This window comes from Procambarus clarkii, chromosome 19, assembly GCF_040958095.1.
Source record: "Procambarus clarkii isolate CNS0578487 chromosome 19, FALCON_Pclarkii_2.0, whole genome shotgun sequence".
NCBI lineage: Eukaryota > Metazoa > Arthropoda > Malacostraca > Decapoda > Cambaridae > Procambarus > Procambarus clarkii.
The window spans coordinates 33,626,808-33,633,721 of record NC_091168.1 but is presented as its reverse complement, the minus strand read 5'-3'; the positions used below and the strand labels follow the sequence as shown (position 1 = coordinate 33,633,721).

Below are 6,914 nucleotides of genomic sequence, written 5' to 3'. Positions count from 1 at the left end.
TGTTAAAGATTCGCTACTTGGAGCAAAGTTCCAAGCAGCACGGGCTATAGTGAGCCCGTAAGCTGGAGTTCTACAACAAGATGACGGAAATCAAATAAGAGAGAGAAGGATGGGCAGACTGCATGTTTCCCTGACTATCAGAAAGCATTCGGTACGGTGCGGCACAAACGTTTCCTACTCAAACTAGAGAAGCAGGCTGGTGTATCTGGAGGCGTGCTAAGGCGGGTCAGAGAGTATCTCTCAGGAAGGAAACAGAGGGTGACAGTGAGAGGAGAGACATGAGAGTGAAGAGAGGTTACGAGTGGAGTACCACAAGGGTCGGGTCTAGGGCTCAGCCTCATTGTAATATATGTCAATGACCTGACAGAGGAAATTGGCTCCTTCATATCAATGTTTCCAGATGATACAAAACTATTGAGAGGAGTCAGGTCAGGGTTAGGTTGTGATGCATTGCAAGCGGATTTCACACACTCCAGAAGTAGTCTGAAAAATGGCTGCTAGAGTTTAACCCAGCCAAATGCAAAGTTATGAGGATTGGAAGAGGAGTGTGGAGACCAGGACAGCAGTATAGGCTGAAGGGAAGACACGTTCTTCAGTCAGAAAAGAAGAAATACCTGAGAGTGGACATAACCCTAAACCTGACGCCAGAAGCCCACATGAGCAGAGTAACAACAGCCGCATATATCATACTGGCCAACAGCCCAGTATCCTTCACACACTTGGATCAAGGTACTTTTAGGGGAATTGACCGGGTAAACAAGGATAAACTATTCAACACTGGTGGGACGCGAACGAGGGGACACAGGTGGAAACTGAGTACCCACATGAGCCACAGGGACGTTAGAAAAAACTTTTTCAGTGTCAGAGTAGTTAACAGATGGAATGCATTAGGCAGTGATGTGGTGGAGGCTGACTCCATACACAGTTTATAATGTAGATATAATAGAGCCCAGTAGGCTCAGGAACCTGTACACCAGTTGATTGACGGTTGGGAGGCGGGACCAAAGAGCCAGAGCTCAACTCCCTCAAACACAAATAGGTGAGTACTTTCCGGGCCATAAATACAGCGTAGGTGAGACCCACTCTTGAGTATGCAGCCCCAGCATGGAAATCCCTATCCGAAAATGGACAAGGAGAGAGTAGTAAAAGTCCAAAGATATGCAACGAGACTCGTTCTCGAACTGAGGGGACTGAGCTATGAGGAAACACTTACCTTACCACACTGATGAAAAATGATAGCGGGGACATGATAACGACATTTAAGATTCTAAGGAAAACAAAGTAGACAAAGCAGTCATAGAAACATCAGGAAAAACTTTCAGTGTCAGAGCCGTTAACAAGTGGAACAGGTTAGGCACACAAGTCGTTGAAGCCAATTCGATTCAAAATTTTAAATGTAAATGTGATAAAAGTGTGAGAAATGTCATTGCATTAATCTACAAACATTCGGAAGGCGGGGCCAGGAGCCTAGCTCAACCCTGCAACCACATCTAGGTGAGTATACACACCTATATATATATATATATATATATATGCGAAGAAGATTTAAGAAGAGTTACTCACGTGGCCGCAACAGCGAGGAGATTCGATGAAATATCTGAACTCTAAAATTGAGCACCGAGTGCTGTCGGGTGTTGGGTAAAAGTCTCCCGAGTTCCAACATTTTTGTATAGTCAGTGTGGTCCAGTTGTTATAGTACTGGATACGCTGAGGTTCATGGAGCCTTAGCTATCTGGGTTCGAATCCTTCAGCGGTGTGGAGTTTTGGTAATATATATATATATATATATATATATATATATATATATATATATATATATATATATATATATATATATATGTGTGGGGCCTCATATAGTACATACGTGTACTATACTAAGCCTAGGAATATATAAGTTTGTATTTTAACTTCATTTATTTGAAAAGAATTCCTAACTAGTCAGTATACGACTATCCAAAATCTAAGAATGTACGAATTCGTGACTATTGACGATAGTCACAATAGGTACTATCTAAACAGAAGACCGGGCTGATATATGATGGCAGCAGGAAGGGGGGGTGGGGGGGGGGGTGAACACAGGCACTATAGAGATAGTGACAAGAGAGGTCTTCACCACTATGGTCCCGGGTCCCTGTGAATACCAACATGGTACCAGAACCCACTGACCATTCTGGATCAGTGGGATCCAGAATGGATCCCACTGATCCAGGAACTACCGGATCAGGAACTACCGGCCTCATGTGACCACTCACAGCACTGAAGGACCACCCTTAACTACCCCTATAACACCACACCACACACCCAAGGGCGTTGTTAACCACTGGCCAATTAGCGTTGCTGGTTTGGCTCCCAGTCAATCATCTTTCAATTTCGAAATTTAATTTTTCTTGCAATTTTGATTTAATTTTATAACCTACTCCTCCCCCCCCCCCCCCTTCTCTCCCTTTCTCTACCTGGCGTAGGTAACTTTTAGGCCTAGTTATGTGAACCCCCAAATGGATAATATTCCAAACCCTATAAATATCAATTAGGCCTATCAATATCAATTAGGCCTATCAATATCAATTAGGCCTATCAATATCAATTGCATACAGCAATAGGCCTATCAACAGCCTTCACAAAAGGCCCTTAAGTTTATCGACTCCCACTTAATTATTAACTCATGCACAATGCAATCACAATAAGTTGATGAATCTAAAGAGAAAATGTTGTGTCAGTGTGGTGGGATCGGTCTGGCGGCCCTGGGCTGACCTCACACATGCTTTACCCACTGAGCCACGATGTGCCCAGGGACCCGTACACTGTATACGGGTGTATGGTGGGTACCATACAGTGTATACGGGTGTATGGTGGGTACTATACAGTGTATACGGGTGTATGGTGGGTACCATACAGTGTATACGGGTGTATGGTGGGTACTATACAGTGTATACGGGTGTATGGTGGGTACCATACAGTGTATACGGGTGTATGGTGCGTACCATACAGTGTATACGGGTGTATGGTGCGTACCATACAGTGTATACGGGTGTATGGTGGGTACCATACAGTGTATACGGGTGTATGGTGGGTACCATACAGTGTATACGGGTGTATGGTGCGTACCATACAGTGTATACGGGTGTATGGTGCGTACCATACAGTGTATACGGGTGTATGGTGGGTACCATACAGTGTATACGGGTGTATGGTGCATACTATACAGTGTATACGGGTGTATGGTGGGTACTATACAGTGTATACGGGTGTATGGTGGGTACCATACAGTGTATACGGGTGTATGGTGCGTACCATACAGTGTATACGGGTGTATGGTGCGTACCATACAGTGTATACGGGTGTATGGTGCGTACCATACAGTGTATACGGGTGTATGGTGCGTACTATACAGTGTATACGGGTGTATGGTGCGTACCATACAGTGTATACGGGTGTATGGTGCGTACCATAGTGCATACGGGTGTATGGTGCGTACCATACAGTGTATACGGGTGTATGGTGCGTACCATACAGTGTATACGGGTGTATGGTGGGTACTATACAGTGTATACGGGTGTATGGTGGGTACTATACAGTGTATACGGCTGTATGGTGGGTACCATACAGTGTATACGGGTGTATGGTGCGTACTATAGTGCATACGGGTGTATGGTGCGTACCATACAGTGTATACGGGTGTATGGTGGGTACCATACAGTGTATACGGGTGTATGGTGGGTATCATACAGTGTATACGGGTGTATGGTGCGTACCATACAGTGTATACGGGTGTATGGTGCGTACCATACAGTGTATACGGGTGTATGGTGCGTACCATACAGTGTATACATGACCACGTCAGTCGATTGTTCAGAATTTTTAGCTGGCAACAATTCAATGTTACATGATTGACTTATTATCTCAAGTGGCGGGTAACCGCACTGGTCTATCTGGCGTACCTGTGTTGCTGTACCTGTGTGTTGCTGTATCTGGGTGTTGCTGTATCTGGGTGTTGTACCTGTGTAGCTGTACCTCGCCTGGGTCAGGGTCAACAGCTTCAAGCTTAACAAGCAATGAAACAACTCAATGGGTATATTAAAAAATATATTATCAGTAAAAACTCTACGGGAACCGCACCGAACATTTCATACTCGACTCGAAAATCGTTATGGGAAAGGTCGTGTCTGTAAATGTTAATATTTCTTACAGCATTTAACTTAGGCTTACTCCGACGAGCCTAGGCCTATCCCGTACCCCAGACCCTTCCCCCTGCAAAGTTTGGTGAGGCTAGCCTTAACCATCTAGCCTCCAGCTTTGGACAGACAGACTACCTTGTAGTGCAGATAAACCCATGGAACCTCCTACCCGCCGAAGCTAAGATATTTCTGGGGTTAAAAATTCATACTCCTCCAGGCCTAACGGGGGAGGACCTTTGTTAAGCCGCCGGCTTCCTGTCCCCATCAAGGTCACTGTGAGATGGTGGCTGTCGTGTAAATTCAGGTAAAGGTACTGTAATTGTTTATGTACCGTGCCTGTCAAGAGTACCCCCATGTACCGTGCCTGTCAAGAGTACCCCATGTACCGTGCCTGTCAAGAGTACCCCCATGTACCGTGCCTGTCAAGAGTACCCCATGTACCGTGCCTGTCAAGAGTACCCCCATGTACCGTGCCTGTCAAGAGTACCCCCTGTACCGTGCCTGTCAAGAGTACCCCCTGTACCGTGCCTGTCAAGAGTACCCCATGTACCGTGCCTGTCAAGAGTACCCCATGTACCGTGCCTGTCAAGAGTACCCCCATGTACCGTGCCTGTCAAGAGTACCCCATGTACCGTGCCTGTCAAGAGTACCCCCATGTACCGTGCCTGTCAAGAGTACCCCCTGTACCGTGCCTGTCAAGAGTACCCCCTGTACCGTGCCTGTCAAGAGTACGCCATGTACCGTGCCTGTCAAGAGTACCCCCATGTACTGTGCCTGTCAAGAGTACCCCCATGCACCGTGCCTGTCAAGAGTACCCCATGTACCGTGCCTGTCAAGAGTACCCCATGTACCATGCCTGTCAAGAGTACCCCCATGTACCGTGCCTGTCAAGAGTACCCCCTGTACCGTGCCTGTCAAGAGTACCCCATGTACCGTGCCTGTCAAGAGTACCCCCATGTACCGTGCCTGTCAAGAGTACCCCCATGCACCGTGCCTGTCATGAGTACCCCCTGTACCGTGCCTGTCAAGAGTACCCCCATGTACCGTGCCTGTCAAGAGTACCCCCTGTACCGTGCCTGTCAAGAGTACCCCCATGTACCGTGCCTGTCAAGAGTACCCCATGTACCGTGCCTGTCAAGAGTACCCCCATGTACCGTGCCTGTCAAGAGTACCCCCTGTACCGTGCCTGTCAAGAGTACCCCCATGCACCGTGCCTGTCAAGAGTACCCCCTGTACCGTGCCTGTCAAGAGTACCCCCTGTACCGTGCCTGTCAAGAGTACCCCCTGTACCGTGCCTGTCAAGAGTACCCCCTGTGCCGTGTCTGTCAAGAGTACCCCCTGTACCGTGTCTGTCAAGAGTGCCCCCATGTACCGTGCCTGTCAAGAGTACCCCCTGTACCGTGCCTGTCAAGAGTACCCCCATGCACCGTGCCTGTCAAGAGTACCCCCTGTACCGTGTCTATCAAGAGTACTCCCTGTACCGTGCCTGTCAAGAGTACCCCCATGTACCGTGCCTGTCAAGAGTACCCCCTGTACCGTGCCTGTCAAGAGTTCCCCATGTACCGTGCCTGTCAAGAGTACCCCCATGTACCGTGCCTGTCAAGAGTACCCCCATGTACCGTACCTGTCAAGAGTTGTACCAACAACCACCCCCCGCCCCCCTTGTCAGCTGAATGATGTACCAACTACATAAGAATGGTGGTAGTTGACCCACAAGGCAGTTGCAGGTAGTTCGGTTGACAGGTCGTTACCGCCGCACTACTAACAACCGCTAACAACGTCTGACGATCCAATTGTTCAATCCGGAGTAGTCTGTACCATTTGGCGTAGTAACTGGCAGTCAATTTGGCAATTAAGTCACTATGAATTGTCTAGTTTCAGTGTTCTCACTGGTTGTTGACGGTCCCCGGAGGGGGGGGGGGGCTCGTGGTACACTGCGGGACACTGTGGGACACCGTGGTACACTGCGGTACACCGTGGTACACCCACCAGCACGTCCTAACTGGGCGGCGGCTGGTGCGCTACTGGCTGGCTGCCTTGTGTACTGGTTCGCGCACGCGCTCTGGGCCCTCACACGCACGCACACGAACGTACAGGCACGCACACGAACGTACAGGCACGCACACGAACGTACAAGCACGCACACGAACGTACAGACACGCACACGAACGTACAGGCACGCACACGAACGTACAGGCACGCACACGCACGCTCTCTCTCAGCCTTATCTGACACAGAATTAGAACTCTAAAATATTCAATTATATGACAAGAAGTACAACGAGACCATCAGGCGGAGCTCAGGAGCTAGACCTCACCCCTCCCTCCCACTCATAGTTACCTAAGTGTGCTTGCGGGGGTCGAGCTTCGGCTCTTGGGCCCCGTTCACAGTGATAGGTTAGGACTATTAGGCAAGTACATCTATACCACGCAACGCATCCTCCAATTAGACAGTACGTTTTAATACTAAATATAATAAGTACATTGTTGACTGTCTGCATAGTACATATATACACTTAATTGTGCCGTTAATTTTACCTCCCCATAAATTCTCCTCATTTTCTGTTAAAATATTAAATTTTTGAATGGAATTTCAGTTTTAAATATAAAGAATCTGTTTTTCAGTTTTATTAAAGTATAGAGATTTTATACAAAATTTTGAAATATTCTGAGTGACATTATAATTTATTGAAAGATTTTAGTTTTGTTTTATTAGTTTTATAAAACTGTAATATCAATA

At 47.4% G+C, this 6,914-nt stretch overlaps 1 protein-coding gene across 1 annotated transcript in view; it reads right to left on the bottom strand.

The window, feature by feature from the left end:
- Positions 1–6,201, bottom strand: part of LOC123757420 (BTB/POZ domain-containing protein 6) — a 45,395-nt gene extending 39,194 nt beyond the window's left edge. The window contains exon 1 of the mRNA XM_045740973.2: positions 6,165–6,201. The gene's annotated coding sequence lies outside the window, so the exon portion shown is untranslated. The remainder of the gene's footprint in view (positions 1–6,164) is intronic.
- Between the last annotated feature and the right edge of the window lie 713 nt (positions 6,202–6,914).